Genomic DNA, 14,915 nt, shown 5'->3' on the forward strand with positions numbered 1-14,915 from the left:
TTGTACCGCACCTGGCGCCCAAGCGGTGAGCTACGCCGCTGGGTGGACAGACTTCAGGCTTGCAGGATCTGGTTTGTGTTTTATTATAACCTTGAGATCCACCAACTGGAGCAAGCTGCAAAATACATAGACTGAAAGCTGGGAAACCCTGAGCATAGGAATTTGTTCTGAGTCCTTGAACTGAATGTCATTAAGTAGACAGTTATTATTATTTATTAAATTTATATACCGCCCTTCATCAAAAGATCTCAGGGCAGTTCACATAATAAAATAAAGGATAAAACATAGTAAGTAATTAAACCAAAACAGCAATACAATACTCCCCCCCTTCCCACAGATACATCTAAAAGGCTGTAGGATATTAATCAGCCAAAGGCTGATTTCACCTGGCGCCTAAAAATATATAATGAAGGCGCCAGGCGAACTTCCTTGAGGAGTGCATCTCACAAATGGGGGGCCACTATAGAAAAGGCCAGTTCTTGTGTTGTCACCCTCCAAACCTCACGTGGGCCTGTGATGATGAACACAGAGCCTGGTTTATATGGAGAAAGGCAGCCCTTGAGGTATTGCGGTCCTAGGCAATATTCTACAACCAAGCAGTATATAAAAAAACCCCAGGACATCCCAGTTGACATTGGTTGCTGAGGAAATGTTCAATCTATGTCTTGAAAGAGTTTGGATAGTTTCCACCCAAAAGGAACACCAGCCCTGGAACAGTTAACTGGCAAAGGAGAAAGACACTTGAAATTCTCAATTATTCTACTTTGGTATATATCAGTACTTCTCTTGTTTAATAGCAACTGTCATCTTGCTGGTGTTTCTTGTGTTTCCTTCATGTGGGCTATTACAGCCAAGCTATCGAATGGAAAGAGTAAAGCTATTGAAAGAAAAGAGTAAGTGACCAATTTGCAACAGTGAAGTATGGAAGTAATAACCTGCTAATGTTATCTTCCTGCTATTCATGCTGATTTATCAAGCTTTAGAGAAAACGAAGAGAACTTTGCTTAATGGATTTGCTACTCTCTCTGTTGGAAAAGTCAGCACACTCGAAAGTGATAAGTTTCTCCAGCACAAACGTATCACAGTCTTAAGGGGGTGACTAGCACTTACCTTCCTATAGTACAGTGCGGATTAATCAAAGTACATTTCAAGTCGGTGAGGTTGGGGATGGGTAGATCAGGCTATTTCCGGTCTGTATCAATTTCTCATGCATTTCTTTCATAAATCCATTAAGCATTAAGCAGTGTGAAAATTCATACTTAATAATGCATTTGAAAGTAAATTTTAACACAAAATGCAAGCCTTAAAGCACAATGTATGCCTTTCTAAACCTATTTTATCCCAAAATACACATTTTGTAGTTGTTGGGGTTGGGTTTTTTTTTGGGGGGGGGGTGTTTTTGAGCTGATGAATGTATCAGCTCAAAATTTACAAAATTCAGAGAAGTGCAATGTCCAAGGAATAATTGCTTTCAAGTACATGTATTAGTATGGGAGGTGCTAATTAGGCTGGTTCACTTCAAAATGCAGGCAAATGAAACTCTCCACCATCCTTATAGTGCCGTGAATTCATGGAGCCAGAGCCAGCATGAGATAGCCTGTAAAATGGGCAGGTTTTTTGAAATGCAAAAGAAGATGTCTTAGCAGCCTAAGACACATCAACTAACTGGACCCTGAAGATTGAGGGGCCTCCCCACCCCTCCTCTTCCCAGACCTGTAGTAGAAAACTGATCAAAATGTTCCTGCATGAAGCAAATAGATTTCTGCAGTATCTTTCCAGTTCTATAGTGCTATGTAATACTGGCAAAGGTAAAGGGACACGGGTGGTGCTGTGGTGTAAACCACTGAGCCTCTTGGGCTTGCTGATCGGAAGGTCGGTGGTTCAAATCCCTGCAGTGGGGTGAGTTCCCATTGCTCAGTCCCAGCTCCTGCCAACCTAGCAGTTCGAAAGCATGTCAGTGCAAGTAGATTAATAGGTACCGCTCCAGTGGGAAGGTAAACGACGTTTCTGTGCACTCTGGTTTCTGTCATGGTGATCTGTTGTGCCAGAGGTGGCTTAGTCATGCTGGCCACATGACCCAGAAAGCTGTCTGTGAACAAACACCGGCTCCCTCGGCCTGAAAAGCAAGATGAGCTCCGCACCCCATACTTGCCTTTGAGTGGACTTAACTGCAGAACTGGCTAAATTGACATACAAATTGCGAGACAAGGACAACTGTGACTTCAAGGAGTAATGGGAACTTTACACAAATTATTTAAAAACACAACAAAATGAACTGGACTCCTTGGCAGGTTTTGAATAAACATACACAAATTTATTGTTGATAACATGATGGACAGATATGTAAGGATATATACAATTGTATAATATGCAGCAAAAATATGTGCAGTGAAATCAGGGAGAGGAGCTGAGGGAAGTCCTTGGTGAGGGAGGAGGGAGGGTAGGGGAAAAATAAAAGGGGGGGGGATTATGTAGATGATTATATGATTTGATAATTTGTTATGTGGAAATGAGCAATATTTTTTTTTTAAAGGTACCACTATGACAGGAAGGTAAATGGCGTTTCCATGTGCTCTGGCACTTGTCATGGAGTAGCAGTAGCAGTTTAGCTATGCTGGCCAGTAGCAGTTTAGCTATGCTGGCCACATGACCCGGAAAACTGTCTGTGGACAAACGCCGGCCCCCTCAGCCTGAAAGTGAGATGAGCGCCACAACCCCAGAGTCACCTTTGACTGGACTTAACCACCCAGGAGTCCTTTACCTTTACCTTTATGTGATATTGGTAGGGTGGTGGGATGTGCTAGACATTTTCTAAATGCTAAAAAACATTTCTACCAGAAGTAGGTCCATGGTATACACAGAGGATAAAATATGAAGTGATCGGTTTACAAACGTAGGAAAGGGAATCAAGCCATCTATGGGACTGCGTCTGTGACTGTGAGCAACATTAGGACTCAATAAAATTGAAGCAAGGGGGGAAAATGGCCTCCCTGTTAGAGGGCTCGCTGAACGGAGAACAATGTTTAGCAAAGCGTGAGGGATTTATAGTTAGCCTCCGAGGCAAAATGTTGGTCATGAATTGCTATAACAAATTTATCACCACGAACACAAATGCTGACAAATGTCAGGCTGTATCTGCTACTGAACTGTCCAAATGTCAGTTGCTCACATCAAGTAGCAAAAAAATTAGCACCTCAAACAAATTTGCTCAACAATGAAAGCTTAAATCTGAAAGGACTTAATCTCAATATAAATCACAACCTGCTTTGGAAATGATATGGTTCACACTCTGACAATAAAACAGACAGAAATATGTGTTTGGCTATTTATATCTATTAACAAAATGGAGGGAAAGCGAAAGTAAAACGATGGGCATTCTACATTTTCAAAACATCCTGCAAGTGGCCAGCCACACAACCCATTTCACACACAATCTTTTTCTGAAGTATAAAAATAAGCAGGCACAAACAGGGCTGGCTCTTCAGATTTCAGTACCACAGGGGTGGGGGGATACATAGAAAGAACTTTCTAACATGTGAAGATCATTGGCAGGTGCAAAGATTTGATTGTAACTATGGTCAAAATTTAAATTTCAACGAAACAATGGGTTGGATTAGACTAAATAGGACTCTGTGAACAGTGCCTTTGGACAAACTTTTGATGACTTACTTAAACTTGTTGGTTTCAATGAATCTACTCTGAGTGTAACTCAGTTGGATATCACTCAACCTTTTTCTTTATTTCAGAATTTATAAACTACTCTGCTTTCATGGAAATCCCAAATGGTTTACCGAAGTACAGAAAAACAACTATTGTCCCATACAATAATTTATTTTATTTATTTTATTACATTTATAATTCCCCCTCCTCATTTCATCCCCACAACAACCTTGTGAGATAGGTTGGACTGGGAGGCAGTGACTGGCCCCAGTAAACTTCAAATGCCAAATGCATATTTGAACCCTGGTCTCCAGGGTCCTAGTCTGACACTCTAACAACCACTGATCAGATTCCCCAAGCATCCCTTGGGGGTGACTCCAATGTGCTGACTCCAATCATAAGTTTTGTTCTTCACATTGGTGAATTTAGTTTTGTTTTTAAAATGCTCATGAAAATTCACCAGCTTTTACATGTAAATTTCTCCTAATGTACAAAATTTTAAATGAAATTTCTGCCAGTTTTCCCCACGTAATTTTTGTATGCTCTTTTCACTAATATATACATTTTTATGCATGCTTTGTCCTAGTACATGCACTATCGTGGAGATCACTCGGCTGAAGAACTACATAACAAAATTCACAACGTGCGAATTTTGAAGGATTGCTGTGTTTCAGGTCTTGCATTCTTTTGGAAAGTTCAAATTAGGCAAGTTCCCCTTTAAATGTAACCTGAACTGAATTTCTTCCCCATCCCCAACTCCAAGTAGCATAAAGTAGTGGGCACATGCATCTTGAAGAAGAAGAAGAAGAGGAGTTTGGATTTGATATCCCGCCTTTCACTCCCCTTCAGGAGTCTCAAAGCGGCTAACATTCTCCTTTCCCTTCCTCCCCCACAACAAACACTCTGTGAGGTGAGTGGGGCTGAGAGACTTCAAAGAAGTGTGACTGGCCCAAGGTCACCCAGCAGCTGCATGTGGAGGAGCGGGGAATCGAACCCGGTTCCCCAGATTACGAGACTACCGCTCTTAACCACTACACCACACTGGCTCTCTCCACACTCTTGGACTCTTCGTTTCTTCAAGACATGCTCTTTTGTGGTGTATGTGTATTTTGGTGCACAAATTGGGCACCACTGAAATGAGAGCAGCACAGTTCTTCGCCTTTTTGTGACCCAGTTAACTGAACACACACCTGCAGATGGTGTATTGGCAGACCACCTGTTTTTGCTGCCTGCCTAGGACTGAAGAAACAAGTAGCAATGCCCAACACCTGTAAGGCATGGCTGTCTTTAGCCTACTGGGGCACAAACAGTTCAAGCAGCAGCAACCAGTATAGGCTAAATGCTGAGCGTCTTCAGAAACAGCAAGCCGTACTATGCAAGATTGTGGCAAGCTTAAAGGTAAAGGTAAAGGTACCCCTGCCCGTACGGGCCAGTCTTGACAGACTCTAGGGTTGTGCGCCCATCTCACTCAAGAGGCCGGGGGCCAGCGCTGTCCGAAGACCCTTCCGGGTCACGTGGCCAGCGTGACATCGCTGCTCTGGCGAGCCAGAGCCGCACACGGAAACGCCGTTTACCTTCCCGCTAGTAAGCGGTCCCTATTTATCTACTCGTACCCGAGAGTGCTTTCGAACTGCTAGGTTGGCAGGCGCTGGGACCGAACAACGGGAGCGCACCCCGCCGCGGGGATTCGAACCGCCGACCTTTCGATCGGCAAGCCCTAGGCACTGAGGCTTTTACCCACAGCGCCACCCGCGTCCCCGTGGCAAGCTTAGGTTACAGCACATTCCACCCTGCACATCTCACATTAGAAGTCACTGTGTACGAGAAATTCCTTAATGCTGTATCTATCATGTAGTCGAATCCCCTTTCTGCTAACAGGGGTGGGAGAAGAGAGAGGGCTCCCTGTTTTCAAAATAGCACAGCGATCCTGGTGACAGCATCACGCCCCTCGGGAGAACTGCCACCTCAGAATGCGGCCCAGGGGAAGCCAAATCAAATTGCCCCATATTTTGTGCATGAAGTGGGCATGTGGCAGGCGTGACTGAATGTTTTCTGACAGCTCCGTTAATTCAGGGCCCATCAGATGACAGAGAGAATGATTTCTGTAATTATTTTTAGGCCTAAGATCCATAGTCAGCTCTGTTAGTGCGTGCTTTTGTAACTGCTTGACATGAAATACTGTTAGGAGTTTGAGGAGGGGGGGAAGTAGGTTGCATGTGAGATTCTCCTAACTTCTGGATCCAGCAGGTGTTAAAATATAAGCCCAGCTGGCTTCCTGTGTTGAGGTGAAGCAGCAAGATGGAGAGAGAGAGAGAGAGAGAGAGAGAGAGAGAGAGAGAAATGTTTGATTTCTGTTTGAATCCAAGGCTGTAGTTATGGGGAAAACAGGACCCTTTGTGAACCCCTCCATTGTAGGCTCAGGTTGTGTGTGTGTGTATATATATATATATATATATATATATACACCATATGTCCTAAGGACATCACAATCTCTGATGTGCATTTCCAAAAGGAAACACGAACCCTAGGTAAGTGGAACCCCCAGAATCTCGCACTATTCAGAGATCAGGTTGGTGTGCAGCAATACACATGGATAGTTTATGTGCTACCCCTCTGGATAAAGCCTTTGAAAGACAACATGTCTGACTGCATGAACTTCTACTGTATTATTGTGGGGTGGGAATGAGGCAAAGATATGCAACTGGCTGATTCTCATCCAAGACATCTCACTGGAGTGCAATCTCAGTCAAAGCCTTGCATAAGCAGGCTTTCTCTTCCCTGTAGCTAAATCGAGTCTGTCTTGGATTTGCTTCGGTGTTAAAACTTTGATCGGTTGCTTTTGTAAACCAAGATACAGTCAAAGATTCCAGGAACATGTGCTAGCAGAAACTCTATCTATCTATCTATCTATCTATCATCTATCTATCTATCATCTATCTATCATCTATATCTATCATCTATATCTATCATCTATCTATCTATCTATCATCTATCTATCTATCTATCTATCATCTATCATCTATCATCTATCATCTATCTATATCTATCATCTATCTAGCTATCTATCTATCTATCTATCATCTATCATCTATATCTATCATCTATCTATCTATCATCTATCATCTATATCATCTATCTATCTATCTATCTATCTATCTATCTATCTATCATCTATCTATCATCTATCTATCTATCCCTGTCCATGCTAAAATATTTCTTGATCTGCTGTTGATGGGGCGTTATATTTCTGGGTGGCAGGCTGAGAGGAGCACCCCTTCTCCATTCATGATATTTGACCTTATCCTTATATGCTGCTTGCTTCAGCATTTAATTGCTCATTTACTAAACACAGCATCACCCCAACTTTCCCTTCTTTCTTAACTTGCCATGCCATCCACTTTGGGATCTGGCATTGGAACAGAACATGACCCAAGCAGTCCTTCTGACTCCCATTCACCCTTGTCTATGCAAGGTGATACCTTCACTCCAACCAGATAGTAAGCCTTTGAAAATAAAATGCTCCGGCAGCGTTGCGATGAATTCGAAGCTACCAGGAACTAGCTACAATTGATAAATTAGCTGTTCCTTCATTGGTGGCATATCTGGAAAACAAAACTGTAGATCACTTCCTGATGTCGGCATTCCCAGAGATGATAGTTACAGACCTGGAAGCAAAATGCATAATACAGTTTCAGTGGGGTGGGGGTACATTTGTAGCAGAGCCGACAGAAACCTTTTACAGATGCAGCTGTCTACTCTGATTGAGGAGCTTCTTAGAACATCGTAAGACAAATTCAGAGGCTATGTAGTTTCATTTTTCTCAAGTCTCAGAAATGTTTTGATGCTTGCCCATCTGTCCCTGGAGCCTTAAAAATCCCCCTTAGGTATGAATGCCTAGCCCTGTTTGAGCTGAAATTAGCGCCTGGGACTTGGACTAACAAAGGTTGGCTTTTTACTAATGTTAAAAAGCAAGGTCTGAGCATGTGCAGAACCTTTTAAGAGCTAGTGTTTAATTCATATTGAATCTGAGTAGGGTGAGCTGAATTATTCATTCGTTAGTTCGTTCAAAACATTTCATCCCACCTTTCCAAAATCCAAGGCAGACTACATAAAACTTGTAAAACAACAGAAGAAAATGTAAATGATATAAAAAGAAGACACTTTTTTTAAAAAAATCACAAAATAGCAAAAGCAGCCACTGTGAAAGTGGGCTCCTAGTCCTTATGCCTGCAAAGATACTATTGGGAAAGAGACACAGTAGTAAAGGTGCAATTGTGTGAACACTTTCTTGGCAGTAAGCCTGATTGTACTGGATGGGACCTAGTAACTATACCGTATTTTTTTGCTCTATAGGACACACTTTTTCCCCTCCCAAAATGAAGGGGAAATGTGTGCGCGTCCTATGGAGCGAATGCAGGGGGGAGGCAGGCAGGAAAAGCCCCCAAAAGCCGCACACAAGCTCTGTGCGGCTCTTGCGGGTTTTTCCTCAGTCCCTTCTCTCTCCTGGTAGAAAAGCCCACAAGAGCTGCATGCTCCTTAAAGGGTGCATGGCTCCTGTGGGCTTTTGTGGGAGGTGGGGGTATTGCCATAGCCACGCGCAGCCTCTCCTGGCTGGAGAGGTTGTGCGCGGCTATGGCAGAAGCCTCTTTAGCCGTGCGCAACCTCTCCAGCCGGGAGAGGGTGTGCGTGGCTAAAGAAGCCATAGCCCCGTTCAGCCTCTCCCGGCTGGAGAGGTTGTACGCAGGTATGGCAGAAGCCTCTTTAGCCGCGCACAATCTCTCCAGCCGGGAGAGGGTGCGCGGGGCTAAAGAAGCCATAGCCCTGCTCAGGCTCTCCCGGCTGGAGGGGCTGCACAGAGCTATGGCAGAAGCTAAAACAGCGAGTGGGATGCGTTCCACTCGCTGTCTTGGCTTCTTTGCTCTTTGGGGCTGGCAGTGGGGGAAAGCAGCGCCTCCCCCCACCGCCAGCCCCACAAGCTCGGGGAGCAGCGGAAGGCTGCACGCCTTTCCACTGCTCCCTGACCTGCTCTTTGGGGCTGGCGGTGGGCTTCCCCCCACCAGCCCCAAAGAGCAGGTCGAAAGGAACCCAAAGCCTCCGGAGCGCACCGACCCCTCTCGCTCTCCAGGCTTCCAAGGTAGCCGCCTGAAGGCGACTGAATGCACCTTGAATGGCACCTTGTTTTAGAGGGGGAGAACAAGGGGAAAAATTCTCCCCCTCTCTGTGCAGCGCCTCCTGCCGCTTTGCTGAAGGGGCGCTGGGCAGAGAGGGGGAAAATTTTTTTTCTTGTTCTCCCCCTCTAAAACAAGGTGCGTCCTATGGTCGGCTGCGTCCTATAGAGTGAAATATACGGTACATAAGATTGTGTTGTCAGTATCTTTCTGGGTGTCAGATGTTTCAGCACAGAGGCACCAGCTTGCCAGGGTGATAGGGCACAACGTTGTGTGTGTGATGTCACGTGTGACATCAGGACAGTGGGAGAAACCAGGGGCAGAGCTGAAAGTGGTGGCCACACGGCTTCAATGGGTGACAACCCCTCCTTCTCCTCCTGGTGCCACCACCGGCAGGAGGAGGAGGAGGAGAAGGATCCATTGTTGTTATTGGGGTGTAGGGGGTGTTAGAGGAGAGGTGGGGAACACAACCCTGCTCCTTCTGGGGTAGCTTGCCCACCTTTGGTCCAGAAACTGTCAGCATGAGACAGAAGCCACACCTTGGGGATGGTTTCAACTGGCCGACTAAACCAGGTGAAGGTACTCAATGGGTCTTAAAGCCTTGGTGAGTTAGGGACTTCCCCTGTGTGCAAAGAGAGGCTCTGGTGCAGTGACCAGACAAGACCTACCGTGATAATCTCTGCTTCTGATTAAAAGATATTCCATGTTGCTACAGAATATTGATACTTTTGCAAAAGTTTTTTATCCTTCCCCAGTTACTCTATACGTATGCCAGAACAACAGATGGCATCTAGCATAAACCTCACATTGTAGACAGAGAGAAAAGTGAGGCTGAGGGCTGCTTTGATGTATCATGGCTCAAGTAGAGTTATCACATGAAAAGGCCTGTTTGAGAATCCTCATCATATCTATATCTATATCTATATCTATATCTATATCTATATCTATATCTATATCTATATCTATATCTATATCTATCATCTATCTATCTATCTATCTATCTATCTATCTATCTATCTATCTATCTATCTATCATCTATCTATCCATTTTTGTTTATTTGTCAGAAGCCTGACATTCCGGGCTCCTTCTGATGGGCCTGTCTAGTTGCATTCCTTTGAGCAGGCAGGGTTTTGAAGAGAGAGTTTTGGAATGGGTAGCAAATGCCAAACGTAGTTTCAAAAATGCATACGGGAAAGTGTTTGCATACAGTTGGGAAGAAACAGGGGATCCTGGTGTGGTCTTACGGCACCAGCCACATTCAGAGAAAATGTGGTGGCTCTGCATCTGTGGAATTCTTTAGCCAGAAAAACATGATTGGCCCTTCAATTTGAGGTTTTGTTTTTTTTAAGAGAGGAGCTTTAAAACCTCATTTATTCTTATTTCCTTTTTCTTGATGGTTTTATGATGCTGCTTTTGACATTATTTTAAATCTTGTAGCTGAGGTATAATGAAAAGATGTCAGTTTGTTGCGTTTTGAAACAGTTGTTTTTATTCTGTCTCCTTTATGATACTTTTTTTTTAAAAAAGTATTGTCATCTGCCTTGGGATGACAGCCTAAAAATACTATAATGAACCAATAAATAAACAGATTTGTAACAAAACAGATGCCCCAATCAGCTCTATATTGGATTCTAACAACAACACTCATTTTCAGAATATATATCTATCCTTGGTTGTTTCAGCATTATGGAAAAATCAGGAAGTTATTTTACCAAAGAGCAACTGTAATTACTGTGCTAGAGATGCCTACTCTACTGCCTCTTTGGTAGCACTTAGATTCGTCTACTTTAAAAACTGCATTTTGAGAGTCAAACTGAGATCCAATCCGCATATATCACATTTGAGCTGCATATTTTACTCACAGGACTCATACCCACACAAGTCAATGGAAATAATTCTTCAGCAGGCTGTTGCTGTTGTTGAAACAATAATCAGGACTTGGGGGATACCACAGTGCTTCCATCTGTGCTTAACAGATGCTGATTTCTACAGGAGTCTTGCATTTTAGGGAACTCCTGCAGAAACAAAACCTGGGATCTTGAAAGCCTGTGAAGGCTCCCTTGTCTGGGATTTTGCATCACACCTAATTGGGATGCTGAGGAATACTAAGAAAGGATATTATCTACTCTTCGTATTTATTCCCTGGTTAAGCAATGGAGGGAGTGTGTGGCAGTTGCCAGGATCTGCTGAATTTGTTCGTCTGAGGTTGATTTCTCCCCTGTTGTCACAAGTTTTTATGGAATTATTTTTTCAGTCATTTCATTCCTTAAAAAAAAAAAAGCCCAAAGTTTCTTCTTGTTTTTTGTTGCTCTCAAAGAGTAAATCCAAGCAACTTGCACTGCCAGCCTGACAGATGGGAGTGATTGTTGGCGTTTACAAAAATTTGCAAAATATAAGACTCCAGTGTATCTCGTTGGAACAAGAGAAATACTCCCCACTGCAATCTGGAAGGCTGGGGGAGTGGCTAGCAGATGGTGAACTCATGTGATACATGCATCACCTATGGGGTTGGACAGGTTTTGCCCAAATTTAAGCCATCCCATCCAATACCCATTTACAGCATTGCTTGACCCGAAATTCCTGCCTTCATTTCTAAAAGTCTCTAGCCCTTGTAGAACCAGGAATCTGAGGCAAGAGGCACAGGAACTATTCTTCAATGAAAACACTTGTGTTTATAGGGCTTCCTGTGGTGGAGGAGATTGCAAAATATCTTGCTCTTAACACTTAACACTATGCAGACAGGAGCACGGAAATTCAGAGTGACTGTGGTTGTTTGCTAGGCAAACAAACAAAGCAGTTAGCTTTTGCCTTATTCCGCGTTCTTTCCCAAGCTGGAGACCATGTTTCTAAGCACGCCTCGTTTGCCAGGTGAAAAAGAGAAGCAGCTATGATACATCCGGCACTTCATGGTAAAGTCTGGCCATTTCACGGTCAAAGTTTCTGCTCAAACTCCTGGCTCAGTTTTGTGAATTTCTAATTGAATTGTGTCTCACCAGACATCTCCCACCATCAGGAAAGCAGTGAAGACCAGACAAGCTGCCTCTCCACCACCCTGGCAGGCAGCTTCCCCCTTTTCACCTCAAAGCAAGTCGTGGTCTTTGTAGCTTGTTGCCAGTCAGCAGCCCAGTAGGCAACACCTCTTGCTCTGCATTCCAAATTGGCTAGGTAAAGGAAACAGGTCTCTCTGCCCCACACTACAAAGTCTAATAGGCTTTGAAACCAGGATTTGTCCATATGAAGGCAGACAAGTCCATCAAGTCCAGCGTGCTGTTTTCACAATTTCTTACAGGATGACTATGAGAAGCACACAAGAAGGACTTGAGTAGAACAGCAACTGGCATTCAGAAGTAAAGGGCCTCCAGCAGTGGTGGTAGCGCATAGCCATTGTGGCTAGTAATCCATGAATTCATCCAGTCCTCTTTCAAAGTCCTCTTTTTCTTTCCTTTGTCCTTTTGTTCCTCCTCTCCTTTTTGGTGCTAACCATGCTTCGTGTCATAGCTGCACAGTGTTGTTGTTTAGTCATTTAGTTGTGTCTGACTCTTTGTGATCCCATGGACCAGAGCACGCCAGGCACTCCTGTCTTCCACTGCCTTCCACAGTTTGGTCAAATTCATGCTGGTAGCTTCAAGAACACTGTCCAAACATCTTGTCCTCTGTCGTCCCCTTCTCCTTGTGCCCTCCATCTTTCCCAACATCAGGGTCTTTTCCAGGGAGGAAAAGACTCTTCTCATGAGGTGGCCAAAGTAGTGGAGCCTCAGCTTCAGGATCTGTCCTTCCAGTGAGCACTCAGGGCTGATTTCCTTAAGAATGGATAGGTTTGATCTTCTTGCAGTCCATGGGACTCTCAAGAGTCTCCTCCAGCACCATAATTAAAAAGGATCAATTCTTCGGCGATCAGCCTTCTTTATGGTCCAGCTCTCTGCACAGTACTTTAGCTAAAACCACACTTGACAAGCCTTCTTCTTCTTCTTCTTCTTCTTCTTCTTCTTCTTCTTCTTCTTCTTCTTCTTCTTCTTCTTATGTTTGAGAACCATCATTTGTCATTAACCCTGGCCAGCTAAAATGCTAGCGCAGATACACAAACGGTCATGGTTAGCTGTGAGAGATGGAAAGGGGCATAGAATTTGCATACAGGAGTGGAGGAGGAGACAAGGCGTATGTACTACAAGGCCACTTTGATTAGGTGATCAAGCAGCCTTACATCCCCGTTGGGCTTGTGACATCTTCCTACCTTGGCAAAAGGATACCGCTGGCGAGTTATGTGTTAAGCAAGAGTGTTTCTAATCCGTTTTAATCATGTAGGCATTCCCTCCTCAACGCCTGAAGCTATTAGGTAAGGCAAGAACAATGCTTCTTTTAAATTAAGATGGTTTCATTTCAGACTGCGTTAAGCCCCGAGATCTGATGGGCTATAAATAGAGACAGGCAAGCCATTAGATAACAAGCAGAAATGACATTCATAGCAGGCAGTTCCACATCCTCATCAAAAATGTGCTGAAATGACAACAGCGAATGTGTATTAGGAATTTAATGTAACTTGCTAGTGAATTGTTATTGACCTTGGCCTTAAGGTCCGAGCTGCCTCTGAGTTTGCATTTTATTCTGCCTCTCGAGCATGCGGTGCAATGCCTGGAGCTGAAGAGGGGGGGGGGGGAGTCTCAAGCCCACAATCCCCTTAAGGAGAACAATGTGAATGTAAAAGGGGACGGAGGAGATAAGGTCACCTGTGATTTCAAATTTAATTTTCTAATTTTAAGGCACAGTTAAGTCAGAGGCTTAGCTCTTCCTGCTGAGGGGCAAACCTTTGTCTGAGCTGCATACTCTTGGAAAAAAAGAAATCCCTTTTACAAAGACAAGAAGATGTTGGGCAGAAGAGCTCTGTTTTAGCCTTTCCCCCCAACATGCTGGCTTTTTGTATGTGAAGGGATTTTTATCCACACTGAAGAGAATTCAAAGTTGCAGACAGAGTTAACAGTGACTTGAGATGAAATCCTACCCCAGGCAGACATTTCATTGCAGAATTTAACTGCAAGGAAACTTACAACATAATCCTTCTAGGACAGGGGGTCTATAACCTTTTGGCCTCATGGCACATTTGAAAACTGGAGGAACTGTCACGAGTGACACACACATGCAGATGCCACAGCCAGGCACACACAACAACCACTTCTGTTGATTGCTTATCTCAAGTTTAATGTCAACAAGAGGAGATGAAGCCTATGAGCACCAAAGCAGGTCTCTGTGGTAACACGAGCAGGCATGGACACCACACTGATAAACTCTGTTCTGTGATATTGTCACTAGTAAACAATGTCCCCCAAATCTAGCTACTTACTTTTTCCATAGTTGCCCCCTTCTATATACAAGAAAAAGGCTCGGGCAAAAAAAAAAAAAAATACCCATAGGCACATACCTCAAATCCCAACTGAATCTGGTTTTGAAGTATTTTTGTCCTGATCAATGTAGCTACTTGGGTTAACTCCCCACCAAAAATATGTAACAAATATTCCATAGGGAAGCACCTTTCACCAAAAAGAGGCTGGGATAAAACATATCCCAAAATTTTTTAACTGATTTCTGTGGCTGGGACACTTTTTTCTCTCAATAGAAAGTACTGAGGGGTTTTTTTATTATTAAAAAAAGTTCCAATGGTTTTTTCAGACACAATTGACCCACAGTAATAAACTTAAGTGCCTTTCAAACACAGGTTGTTTGAAGACATGGAATTTGCCTTTGGGTAGGAAAATGTCTTCCAGTAAACACCATCTGTTGGTTAAAAGAAAGTGGAGTGTTTTTTTTTACATATACAACACAAAGTTTATAACTGATGTCAATTTGTTTAGATGGCTTTGTGAAGGATTGGTCAACAGATACTTCTAAACTTCTGTGTTTGGAGATAGTATACCTTTGTGTTTCAGATGTAGGCAATGGGCAATAGGGCAGTGATGGTTCTCCATATGTTCTTGGACTCGCTGGTGGCTGGTGCCCATTGGGGTTGGTAGGGCTGAAGGCAAGGAGACCAATAACCAGTGGTACCTGAGTCACTGACAAGCAGAGCCTGGGCCAATCATAGGTGGAGACTGAAT

The 14,915-nt window shown here is 43.7% G+C and overlaps 1 long non-coding RNA gene across 4 annotated transcripts in view; it reads right to left on the reverse strand.

Annotated features, from left to right (window-relative positions):
* Nucleotides 1-14,915, reverse strand: part of LOC310679681 — a 137,980-nt gene that overhangs the window by 91,023 nt on the left and 32,042 nt on the right. For 2 of the 4 annotated variants that reach the window (XR_014512466.1, XR_014512467.1), the window contains exon 4: nt 6,918-7,325. The exons of 1 other annotated variant lie outside the window; for it this stretch is intronic. This is a non-coding gene — a long non-coding RNA (uncharacterized lncRNA). Of the gene's footprint in view, nt 1-6,917; nt 7,326-14,746; nt 14,866-14,915 lie in introns of those variants that run through there. One more of the 4 variants, XR_014512468.1, reaches the window with a different exon arrangement.

Source organism: Podarcis tiliguerta (genome assembly GCF_965153285.1).
Source record: "Podarcis tiliguerta genome assembly, chromosome: 6".
In the NCBI taxonomy this organism is placed as follows: domain Eukaryota; kingdom Metazoa; phylum Chordata; class Lepidosauria; order Squamata; family Lacertidae; genus Podarcis; species Podarcis tiliguerta.